This window comes from Podarcis melisellensis (genome assembly GCF_964234715.1).
Source record: "Podarcis melisellensis genome assembly, chromosome: 14".
Taxonomy (NCBI): Eukaryota; Metazoa; Chordata; class Lepidosauria; order Squamata; family Lacertidae; genus Podarcis; species Podarcis melisellensis.
The window spans coordinates 52127886-52140589 of NC_138546.1; the positions used below are offsets into that span (position 1 = coordinate 52127886).

General features: G+C 45.2%; 1 long non-coding RNA gene across 1 annotated transcript; it reads right to left on the reverse strand.

Moving 5' to 3' along the window:
• Positions 1-8405: 8405 nt before the first annotated feature.
• LOC309356403 lies at positions 8406-12221 on the reverse strand. The gene is made up of 2 exons (XR_014162769.1): positions 12079-12221; positions 8406-8567 (listed from the first exon to the last, which is right to left on the reverse strand). It is a non-coding gene; the product is annotated as an uncharacterized lncRNA (long non-coding RNA).
• Between the last annotated feature and the right edge of the window lie 483 nt (positions 12222-12704).

Below are 12704 nucleotides of genomic sequence, written 5' to 3' on the forward strand. Positions count from 1 at the left end.
CATTGAGCAGTACATCTTGTTTCCTCTTCTCTCTAGCTTTGTTCTCATGGAGTGGGACTCTCTTTCAGGCCCTCTATCATGGTAGCTCCTCACCAGTCCTTCAAGGACTTTTCTCTGGCAGCAATGTATCCCTGGAAGGTCCAACAGAAACATCTGGCTTTTGCATGGCTGAAATGCAGCCCAGCAGCCCACTCCTCCCCTCACTTTTGCCTCTGGCCCTTCCTGCTACTGGCTTGTGGCCCCTGGGAGCTTTCCCAAGAGAGAAGCCGTCCTCCCCCTGCTGTGAAGATGCTAATTCAGCCAACCAGCATTGTTCTGCCAAGGAATCTCTTGGAATTGAAAATCAGAAAACCATCTTATTAAGATGGAAAGCTGCATCAACAGATTTGCCAACTCAGGATCCAGATGGATGTTAGACTAACAGTAAACTGGGCTGGTCTTTTCTCTTCCACTTTAGTATTGTTCCAATTTCCTCGTACACCGAGGAAGTGCTCATGCTAACAATATCATTAGCAAGCACTTTATGGAAGAAAAACTAGTCATCCTTGTTTATAACTAGCCTAGGAAATAGGACCATTTCCAAACATAAAGAGAAACCCAGATGTTGATTTGTAATCCTTAGAGTCTCTGACTCAGACAGCATCCATGTAACTTATTAGTTTTAGATTGCTCTTGGCTGGCAATTCAAGTTGATTGGCAACACTGCCAAAGTCAAATATGCATATGTGCCACTCTTCCATGGCAAAGCTCAACAACTTTGATTTCTTTCTTGAAAAAAAAGTCAAGACCTTTGGCTCCCCCCCCCAAAAAAAAAATCCTGGCAACACCCATGTGCCAAATACATATATGTGCCCCTCTTCCATACCAGAGTTCAAAAGGTGTGCATGTAGTTCTCTTGGTGAGCAGCCTGTTCTGGAAATAGGGTCTACTCCATTACACACACACACACACAAACACACACACATGTACACGTGTGGGGGGGGGAGATCAGAGACATTCAGCATGCATCTGGTCATCTCCAGAAGGGTTCTAAACTTTCTCTCAGCAATTGAGTTTTCGTGTGGGGTGTGGCTAACACTCATGTGTGTAAGTCATCCCTTCCTCTTCCAGGAGGGTTTTCATGTGGCTTGATGTAAACGCACCTCCATTGTCACTGACTAAACGTCAGCTTTCAGGGAGTAGGATCCCCTCCCCTGGTGGCAGTATAGAATCATAGAGTTGGAAGAGACCACAAGGGCCATCGAGTCCAACCCCCTGCCAAGCAGGAAACACCATCAGAGCACTCCTGACATATGGTTGTCAAGCCTCTGCTTAAAGACATCCAAAGAAGGAGACTCCACCACACTCCTTGGCAGCAAATTCCACTGTCAAACAGCTCTTACTCCTAGATCCTTTTCACATGTACTGCTCTCAAGCCAGGTGCCACCCATCTTGTATTTGTGCCTCTCATTTTTTTCCCCCAAGTGCAATACTTTACATTTCTCCCTGTTAAAATTCATCTTGTTTGTTTTGGCCCAGTTCTCTAATCTATCAAGAAGTGTGATCCTGTCCTCTGGGGTGTTAGCCACCCTTCCCAGTTTGGTGTCATCTGCAAATTTGATCAGGATGCCCTTGAGTCCATCATCCAAGTCGTTGATAAAGATGTTGAATAAGACCGGGCCCAAGACAGAACCCTGTGACACCCCACTTGTCACTCTTCTCCAGGATGAAGAGGAACCATTGATGAGCACCCTTTGGGTTCGGTCAGTCAGCCAGTTACAAATCCACTGAGTGGTAGCATAGTCAAGACCGCATTTTACCAGCTTCTTTGCAAGAATATCATGGGGCACCTTGTCAAATGCCTTGCTGAAATCAAGGTAGGCTACATCCACTGCGTTCCCTTCATCTACCAGGCTTGTAATTCTGTCAAAAAACGAGATCAGGTTAGTCTGACATGACTTATTTTTCAGAAATCCATGCTGACTATTGGTGATCACAGCATTCCTTTCTAGGTGCTCACAGACTGTTTGCTTAATGATCTGCTCCAGAATCTTCCCTGGTATTGATGTCAGACTGACTGGGCGGTAATTATTTGGGTCCTCTCTTTTCCCCTTTTTGAAAATAGGGACAACATTTGCCCTCCTCCAGTCTGCCGGGACTTCTCCAGGAATTCTCAAAGATGACTGCCAGTGGTTCTGAGATCACATCTGCCAGTTCTTTTAATACTCTTGGATGCAGTTCATCTGGCCCTGGAGACTTGAATACATCTAAACTAGCCAAGTATTCTTGTATGATCTCCTTAGTTATTCTGGGCTGTGTTTCCTCTGCTGAATCATTTGCTCCAAATTCTTCAGGTCAGGCATTGTTTTCTTTATCGGAGAAGACTGAGGCAAAGAAGGCATTGAGGAGTTCAGCCCTTTCTGTGTCCCCGTTTGCATTTCACCATCTTCTCCTCTGAGTGACCCCACTGTTTCTTTGTTCTTCCTTTTGCTACAAACATACCCATAAAAGCCTTTTTTGTTGCTTTTAACCTCTCTAGCAAGCCTGAGTTCATTCTGTGCTTTAGCTTTTCTGACTTTGTGTCTACACGTGCTGGCTATTTGTTTGAATTCCTCTTTGGTGGTTTCCCCCCTTTTCCATTTTTTGTACACATCCTTTTTTAATCTTAACTCAGTTAAAAGTTCTTTAGATAGCCACCCTGGCTTCTTTAGGCACCTTCCATGTTTCCGTCTCATTGGTATTGCCTGAAGTCATGCTTTTACTATCCTCCCTCTTAACAAACTCCCAGCCATCATGAACTCCCTTTCCTTTTAGTATTACTGTCCATGGGATCTCACCCAGCACTTCCCTAAGTTTTATGAAGTCGGCTTTCTTAAAGTCAAGAAATTGAGTCCTAGTATGCTTGGCTGCTCCTTTCCACTGTATAGTAAACTTCAGAAGAGCATGATCACTCGTGCCTAATGATCCTTCCACTTCTACCCCACTAACCAGGTCATCAACATTGGTTAGGACCAGATCTAAAATGGCTGTTCCTCTTGTTGCTTCTCTCACTTTCTGGACACTGAAGTTGTCTGCAAGGCCAGTGAGGAATCTGTTTGACCTTATGCTCTTGGCTGAGTTTGACATCCAACAAATATCCGGGTAATTTAAGTCCCCCATTACTACTATCTCCCTTCCTTTTGCATGCTTGGCCATCTGTTCCAGGAAGGCATCATCTATGTCCTCCGTTTGGCTTGGGGATCTATAGTAAACTCCCACAATGAGGTCACTGTTACTCTTCTCTCCCTTAATTTTGACCCAAATGCTCTCCCTTTGGCTTTGAGGTTCTAAATATTGGATCTCTTCACAGGTATACACATCCCTGACATATAACGCCACTCCTCCTCCTTTCTTGTCTGGTCTGTTTTTCTGAAATAGATTGTATCCCTCCATTATTACATTCCAATCGTGAGACTTATCCCACCAGGTTTCAGTGATGCCTATTATGTCATATTTAGTTTGCTGTACCAAGAGCTCAAGCTCATCTTGTTTATTTCCCATGCTTTGCGCATTAGTGTACAGACATTGAAGTCCATTAATCATTCCCCCGTGTCTCTTATTTAAGGATTTTTCCCTCCCACCACTAGGTCTGCATGCTGTTTGCTCCATTTGGTCTATGACATTTGGATGATCATCTTCATCAATTGATAGACTCCTACCTTCAGGAGCACTGCCTCCCTCCCCCACATTAGTCAGTTTAAAGCCCTCCTGATGAGGTTTCTCAGATTTTTTGCAAAAACATTCTTCCCAACCATTGTGAGGTGCAGCCCATCACTTGCCAGAAGTCCATCTTCAAGAAACTGCAGTCCGTGATCTAAGAATCCAAACCGTTCCTGTTTACACCATTTGTGAAGCCAGTTGTTCACTTCCACTATTTTTCCCTCTCTCCCTGGGCCACGTCGTTCAACTGGGAGGACAGATGAGATGACAATTTGTGCATTTAATTGCTTCAATTTCCTTCCTAGAGCCTCGTAATATCTTTTGATCTTCTGGAGGCTATTGCTTGCAGTGTCATTGGTTCCCACATGAACCAAGAGGAAGGGGTATTTGTCAGTGGGTTTTATGATTCCTTGCAGTCGTTCAGTTACATCTTGGATCTTAGCCCCGGGGAGACAGCACACTTCCCGAGACATCTTGTCAGGCCCACAGATCACAGCTTCTGTTCCCCTCAGTAGGGAATCCCCTATCACCACTACACGCCTCCTCTTACGTTTGGTCGGGGTTCTTCCGCGAGCTGTCCGTTCCAAGGTCGCCTGCACATTCCCTGAGGACTGACTTTGCTGCTCATCTTCATATACCTGATCAACTGTAATGTGGGAGAGATCCTCAAATGGAGTCTGCTCTTCGTCTTCCATGCTAGGGGAGAGGACCTCAAAGCGATTGTGTATTTCTAAACAATCAGAGCGAACCCTGGGCCTCCTACTTCTTTGAGTCACGTTTCTCCATATATCTGGCTCCTGTGTTGGTGAACTAGCCTCCTTCTCAGGGGAGTCCCCTGTCTCCTCCTTGGTGGACATGGTGTGCTCTGTTGCTTCCAAGAAGAGCCCCAGCTCTCTAATTCTTTGGAGCGTAGCTACACATTCCTCCAGTTGCTGGACTTTGTCTTTTAAGAGGGCAATCAACATGCAATTGCTGCAGGTAAAGCGGCCTGCAACCTTTGGCAAGATGGCAAACATTGCGCAGGAACTGCAGGCGACTGCAGCTGTTCCCTCACCCTCCATCTTGAGAACGTGTTGTTGGGGGTGGCTACAGCGGTCCTCCATCATAAAAAGCGTGAAGACAGGACAAATAACTCCCTCCCCCAAAAAAAAACCTAGGTCTCCCCAAACAAACGTTTGAGACTAGCTCCCCTAAATCTAAAAGCTGCCCTGCAAACTCTGATAAGCTCCTCCCACAGCTAATCACCTACCTCAACACCTACCCTCTGACCTTTGCACAGGGAGAACAGCTAATCAGCCACAAGAAACACACACACAATAAAACCCTTTGTGCTCCTTCTTCAGCTGCTGCCCTGCCCTGCAGATCAAATGAAAGGAACGTTCTTACCAGTTAGTTTCTTTAATAATTGCAGTGAGACAAAAAGGAATGCATTGTTGGTATGTATAAGTCACACTGGGCTTCTGAACCAACTTGGAAAACGCCAGGCAGCTGCATTCTCCCCCACAAGCAACCTTCGGGATGATTCATCACTCTTCTTTCCCGATGCGATTCTGCGACATATATCCGAGGATATAGGCACACAATCTGATAGCAGAGTCCAAGCAGAAACTAGGCATTTGAGGTGTGGAATCTAAGCTACTTTATTATATACAAGTGTTACAGAACAAAGGAACATGGATCTTCTCTCTTCCTTTTCTCTGAGAGAGAGCAGACTAAAAGCAATAGTACAACATAATGGAACAATGGAACTGAACTTCCATTCTCATGACTCCAACAGTATGGAATGTCAAAACAAACATGTGATGAAAACAATCACACATCCAGCAATGGAGGAATGAAATCCCAACATGCATAGCTCCCTAGAAATGGTGTTGCTCCCAGTAAAGGTTCACCCCCTCCATCCATATTAATCTATACCACTCCTACATCAGTTAATCTGAACTTGTTGCCGCTGAGCTCTCTGTTCTATCACTCTCAAAGCCCATCTAGTCTTAGACGAAGGGGGAGTCAGGAATGCTGTCCAAGGACAATGAATCTGCCAGCTGTCTCTCTCCTGGTGTTTCCTCTTCTAGCTGTTCCTCACCCAGTATTTCCCAGCTTTTCCCCTCCGGACTATGCCTTTCTGCAAACCACTGTTTGAAATCAATACAGTCCTCCTGCCCTTGGGAAGGTTCAGGAAAAGGGGGGTGGGTTCCCATCATTCTTCCGCAATCCAGTCCCTGACACGAAAGTTATCCATTTCCTCTGAAACATGCTCACCATGCCTTTCAGGAACTCTACTCGGACACCTTTGCTAAAAATGGAGGCTCTAGTCAAACTATAGAGAATCTGCCTATGTGGGCACCAGTGACGGTGACAGAGATTAAGAACCTGGTAGCTTAGCTAAGACTGGGGAAGGTCCCAGGGGAAGACCTAATCCTGCCAGAGGCCATTAAAAACAATATGGACTTATAGGCCTCTATTCTGGCCTCACTCTTCACCTACATTGACACCCATGGCCGAGTCCCCAAGGACTGGGGGCTTGCAATCATTACCCCAATATATAAAAAAGGGGGGGAAGGATGATCCTGCAAACTACAGACCGATTCGTCTCCTCAACGTAATTGGAAAACTTTGCACAAGACACCTTCAGTGGAAATTCCACGACTGGATGGAATAATGAAATATACTTGCAGAGAAGCAAGCTGGCTTTAGGGAAGGTCAGTCCACTATTGACCAGTCCTAGTACTCCATCATCTCATTGAGAAGTACTCCTCTCATAACACAACCTCCCTTTATGCTGCTTTTATAGATTTCAAAGCAGCATTTGATTCCATACCCAGAACTAAACTGTGGAAAAAACTGGAGGCCACCTCAATAGATCAACATCTGTTCCATTTAATTTGTATGTTACATGAAGGGACCTCACAAAGTAAGCAGTAACCCCCGGGGCCATCTCACCAATGCCGTTGAAATTGAGAAAGGTGTCAAGAAGGCTGCATACTGGCCCCACCCTGATTCAATTTCTACATCAACTCCATAGTGGGTCACCCCCATAGCACAAACTTTCACTCCCCAAAACGTGCTGGAAGACACATCTCTGTTCTGCTCTATGCAGACGATGCAGCAATACTTTCAAGAACACCTATTGGCCTCAAAAGAGCACTGAGAGCACTAACACAGTGTTGCAAGGAGGACCAGCTAGAACTCAACTATCAGAAAACTAAAATCATGGCATTTACCAAAAGGCTTATGAGCCGCTCATGGAGCATAGATGGCCACAAGATTGAGCAGGTTTCCTGTTTCAAACACCTGGGGGTAGTGCTTCATTCTGCCAGCAGTAGGAAAGCCCATGGGGACTATGTTACTGAAATTGCTCAGAGAAGCTCATCTGCAATCCTTAATTTTTTAAAAAAACAAGAGGTTGTCACTATATACCTGCAGCACTCAAACTATCTGAAGCCAAGCCAATAGCACAACTTCTCTATGGTGCCCAGTTGGGCCCCTTCTCCAATTTTGCACCACTAGAACTTGTACAATCCAAATTTCTAAGATCAGCCCTTCAAGTCCCAAAATGTATCTCTAATGCCACTCTGAGACTAGAGACAGGCTTCACAAAAGTGGAGGCTAGAGTGTGGGTGACCATACTCAACTACTGGCTCAAACTATCTTTATTTCCCCTTGGCCTTGCCCCACTAACTATGAGTGGTGATTTTCAATCCACATGGAAACAGGCAGTGGCAACTAAAATCTCATCCCTAGGTCTTCTACTCAGCATGGGATACAATCAGGCCAAAGCATTCATGAAACAGCATGTAGCAGACACTTGGAGCGCCAATTGGATCTAGCTAGGACCCCAACTTTTATTGCCAATGAATCCACCAGGTACTCTGCCTCCCCCATGGCATATCAAACTAAACTCAAAGTCCCTTAGCACCGGAGGACTTTTACCCTGGCACGAGGTCACGCCCTCCCCTCGGCTGTCATTGAAGGTTGATATAGGAAGATTGCTTTCTCAGAGAGACAATGCCTCTGTGACTCTGGACAATAGAGCATGTGCTTCTCCAGTGCCTGTATTATAGAGACATTTGTATCAGCCTCCTCTCCCCACTGCTCCATAAGGACCCAGGGCACTCCCTGCTGCTTTCAGATACCAACCCTGCTACAACATACCATGTTGCCAGTGCTCAAAATTTGTCGGATGATGACCTGTGCCACAAACTATTAATGAACACTCACATCAGAGTGCTCTCTAAATTGATGGTTATAGTCTTTTATATACTAATCTTTTATGTTCTTCTACATCCGTTTAATGCTCCTAACCCTTCTTTTAGACTTAGTTTCTTTTTAGATTCTTATAGTCTCTTATATATACAGTACCTTCTGTTTTAAATACTTTTTAGCTTTCCAAAACATTTTACAGATTCTAAATGATTGTACCCAACCCTACTTATGCTGGTCTATGACCGTAATATTTGAAGATGATGGTGATGATGGTGATGATGCTCACCATGGTTATGTAATTTCTGAACATCTGTACTGTTTCACTTTTCTCCTTTAGAACGTATACAACACTGTCCCTTGAGAAAGCATCCAGAAAAATTAGTATGGACTTATTCTTCCCTAGGGAGGGAACATTAAGTGTACAGCAGGGTAGGCTACGTGTGTCACTCTGGTGCTTCACTGTTCAGTACACAGACGGGGGAAAGGCTAAACACTCTTCTCAGTGAAGCAACTTACACACTTGGTTGTGACTCATGCATTTTGGTTTACGTTCCTGTTGCAAGCTTATTGCATTGCAGTTCCGCCATGGCTTTGATGTCTATGTGACCAAACTTTCTGTGCCAGAGTTTGAGGGAAGTCTGCTCCTTGCTTTTGGCACATGTGTGCCACGTTTGCAGTCTCGAGTTCTGAAAGATTATAGATACCATTAATCAAATATGCTTCAGCATACAATTTGCCACCTTTGGTTACTTGGCCTTTACCATTTCCAAAGTGTATATGAATACTTTTTCTGTCCAAGGTGGACACACTGGTCATGTTGCAATTCAATTGTGGAACATATAGGACCTGTTTCACCTGGTTCTCTTTCAACTGATGGCTAAGTTTGCAGTTTAGGTTCCTGAACCTATACCACATTTCTTTATGGTTTCACCATTTGCAATTTGAATACTGTCATCCACTGATGGGGTAATACTGACAACACCTCCAAAGAAATCTTCATCATAACTCATATGCAAAGAACATCCAGAATTACTGAAGCATTTGTTTGATTTTGCATCACAATTGTTTATATTTAGATTCTTCTCATGCAAAAGAAAATTGCTTTCTTGTTCGTTGTTGAGAGCCAATGTAGAGTAGTGGTTAAGAGAGGTAGCCTCATAATCTGGGGAACTGGGTTTGCGTCTCCGCACCTTCACATGCAGCTGCTGGGTGACCTTGGGCTAGTCACACTTCCTTGAAGTCTCTCAGCCTCACTCACCTCACAGAGTGTTTGTTGTGGGGGAGGAAGGGAAAGGAGAATGTTAGCTGCTTTGAGACTCCTTCGGGTAGTGATAAAGCGGGATATCAAATCCAAACTCCTCTTCTTGTTGTTGTTCCCATTATTTTGATTTGGTGCTTAAATGAAAGGGATTTTGCCGGTTTGGGGGCTTCACAAAACTTGAATATGTGTCCCTCTTTGTTACTTCAGAAACAGCAACTCTTTTGGACGGAGCCTTGGTTCTCCTCTAAGATCACAACACATAGCTGGAATCACTGGGTTTTCCATTCCTGGCTGGAGAGATTTCTCTTCTCTCTGCACACTCCTCTCCCAGATGGCCAATTACATCCGTTAGGGTTAACTGTGGTTCACCATCCAAGAGAGTGGCAAATATCTCATATTTTTATCCTAGTGACCCCAAAAAGTAGCAAACTTTCAGTCCACCATCCAGTTTAAAATCTGCAAGTTCCAGCTTCCCAGTGATGGCTAGGAACTCTGTCATGTGGTTGTTAACAGTCTTTCTTGCGTTCAAACTTTAATTTAAACAAATCTCTCATCCAAGCACAATATGAAAGCTTGCTTGTCAATCCAAAAGCCTTTAGTAAATTTGTAATAATCTCAGTAGTGGTGTCACATATGTTAAGGTAAAGGTAAAGGTACCCCTGCCCGTACGGGCCAGTCTTGACAGACTCTAGGGTTGTGCGCTCATCTCACTCTAGAGGCCGGGAGCCAGCGCTGTCCGCAGACACTTCTGGGTCACGTGGCCAGCGTGACGAAGCTGCTCCGGCGAACCGGCACCAGAGCAGCACACGGAACGCCGTTTACCTTCCCGCTATAAAGTGGTATCTATTTATCTACTTGCACTTAAGGGTGCTTTCGAACTGCTAGGTGGGCAGGAGCTGGGACTGAAAGACAGGAGCTCACCCCGCTGCGGGGATTTGAACCGCCGACCATGCGATCGGCAAGCCCTAGGCACTGAGGTTTTACCCACAGCGCCACCCGCGTCCCTTGTCACATATGTTAGTGTGAACCAATTGGGTGTCTGAAAGACTAACCAAAATAATTGAGACTGCTAGGTCATTTTGCTATTCCCATCTCCTTAATGAGGCTGCAACTTCCCTGGGTTTTTCTTTCTTAGTACAGAGTTTGCCAAAATTTAGAATCAGTAGATCAAGAGCTGAGAGTTAATTTTCATGGTGTAATTGAGATTGCATTACAGTGAGTTCTTTTATGGAAGAAGTAGTCATAGGATGCTCTATGATGTGGCTGGACTCCCAATTCCCATTAGCCGCAGACAGCATGCCCAGTGTTCACAACATAAAAATACAAAATGAGAACACAAAATGCATAATAAAATGAAAAACAAATAACCTCCCTACACACACACACATATTTTTTAAAGGCCACGGAATGTCAATCAACCAAAGGCCTGGTTATAGAGAAATGTTTTTGCCTGCCATGTAAAGATATGTAAAGAAGCTGCCAGTGAGAGAGCATTCCACAGACGGGGAGTCACTGCAGAAAAGGCCCCGTTCTCATGTTGCCACCCTCTGGACCTTTCAATGAGGAGGCACACAAAGCATGGCCTCAGAAGATGCTTGCAGGGTTCATATGCAGGGAGGCTGTCCTTGAGGTATTGCAGTCCTGAGACATTTAAAGCTTTATACGTTAAAACCACCACTTGGAATTGGGCCCAGAAACTAATTGGTAGCCAGTGCAGTCAGACCAGGATCAGTGTAATATGCCCAAACTGGCTTGCCCCAATGAGCAATCTGGCCGCCAAATTCTGCACAAGCTGAATTTCCCAAACCATCTTCAGAGGCAGCCCTGCGTATAGCATTCAGAGTGCAAGCATCCCATCCAGCCTATCTGTACTTCCACAATGCCCTGATTCTGGATTTCCTTTGTTGAACACGTCTTTGGGGTAGATGGCTTACAAGGCGCTGTCCAGCTCCCTGAATCTGACCCCATCAGCAAACACAGGTCATTGTTGACCCACTCTTCCCTTCAAAGGCATGCAGAGAGAGAAGAAAGGAGGCTCCACTGTAAGCCAGAAGAACGTCTGAATGTGTTTGGCCCCAGGCAAGTTTGTATAGGATGTCATCCTTCCACCTTTGCAGCCCTAAAGTTCCATCAGCCCAAGTTCCTATTGCCAAGAGTCGGGGGTGGGAGCTATAGTCCGATAACTGCCTTGTAGTATGACAATACAATACCTCTCGTGTTTTTTGCTCACTTTCAGCATACCATTGTGGATATAATCCTTCTGGATAAACGAAAAAATTCCCAAGAAGGATTGTATTGACTGCTTTTTATGCACTTAACTCCCATGTGGGTGTTTGAAGGGGGGAAAGCTGCATATTCAGCCCCAAACTAGACAGCAGATCCCATTTTGTTCAGTTGCGGAAGGAAGGAAGGAAGGAAGGAAGGAAGGAAGGAAGGAAGGAAGGAAGGAAGGAAGGAAGGAAGGAAGGAAGGAAGGAAGGAAGGAAGGAAGAAAGATGCCTACTTGGACAAGGTAGAAGTTACCCCCATCACTCTGCTTGGGCAACTTCTTGGCATGCAGAAGGTGACAGACCTGGTTACTGGCCTCTGCAGGTAAGGCTTAGAGAGTCCCCTGGTCTGCAACCCTGCAGAGCCACTGCCTGCCATTGTGTGCAGTAATGAGCTAGGCAGGCCACTGGCAGGGCTGGCTCCTATGACCGTTGGTCTCACTCACTATAAGGCAGCTCCCAAAGTTTCTAAGGGTGTTTTGCAATGTAGTCTTTAAAAGGCCGAAAAGGAAAATTTGGCATGACTACAGCCTTTCAGATACTTTCATCTGAAACTGTGTGATTGGAGTTGAATTATATCATATTTCCTATTGTATATGTGTCTGGAGAGGGAGGGAGGGAGGGAAGGAGGGAGGGGCACATAAACACAGTTTGGGGAAAGAAAAATACCTGAATCAGGAGGAAGATTGAGCCAGCCCCTAGAGACACACAGGTGCTTTCATCATCTGCATCCCACAATGTTGGAGATTATTATGCCGTAGCTGTGAGATATACTTCTAATATTTCCATTTGTGATCCTGCAAACCAAAACTACAAGACCCTCAACAAGCAGCAGGAGGTGAAGGAAGAATCCAGGGTTCAGTGCTGCCCCCTAGTGTGACATTTGGTGTTCACCTGGTTCTTTCTGGCTTTGCATCTACTGTATTGTTATTTACCAGTTGTTCATCCAAGCCGAACATCCACAGGCTGAACACCATATTTAGACTGAAAGTCAGTTTTTAAAAAACCCAACAACAGTGGAGTTCAGCTTACAGAAAATCAAGACAGCTGTGCTGCTCTTTTTGAATGATGCTTCCACTTCCAGCTGGCAGACCTGCAAGCAGAGCTGAAGGTCGTTTTTCAGCCCAAGGGTCACATATCCCTGGCACAACATTTTGGGGGTGACATTCCAGTGGAGCCACAGACAAATGACTGTGACTCTTTCCTTTTTACATATAGCCATTTCCCACTCCTGCTTTCCAAGACGGGGGCAAGAAGCCGCCTGCTGACGGTGCCAACTGTAGCAACTTAGACCA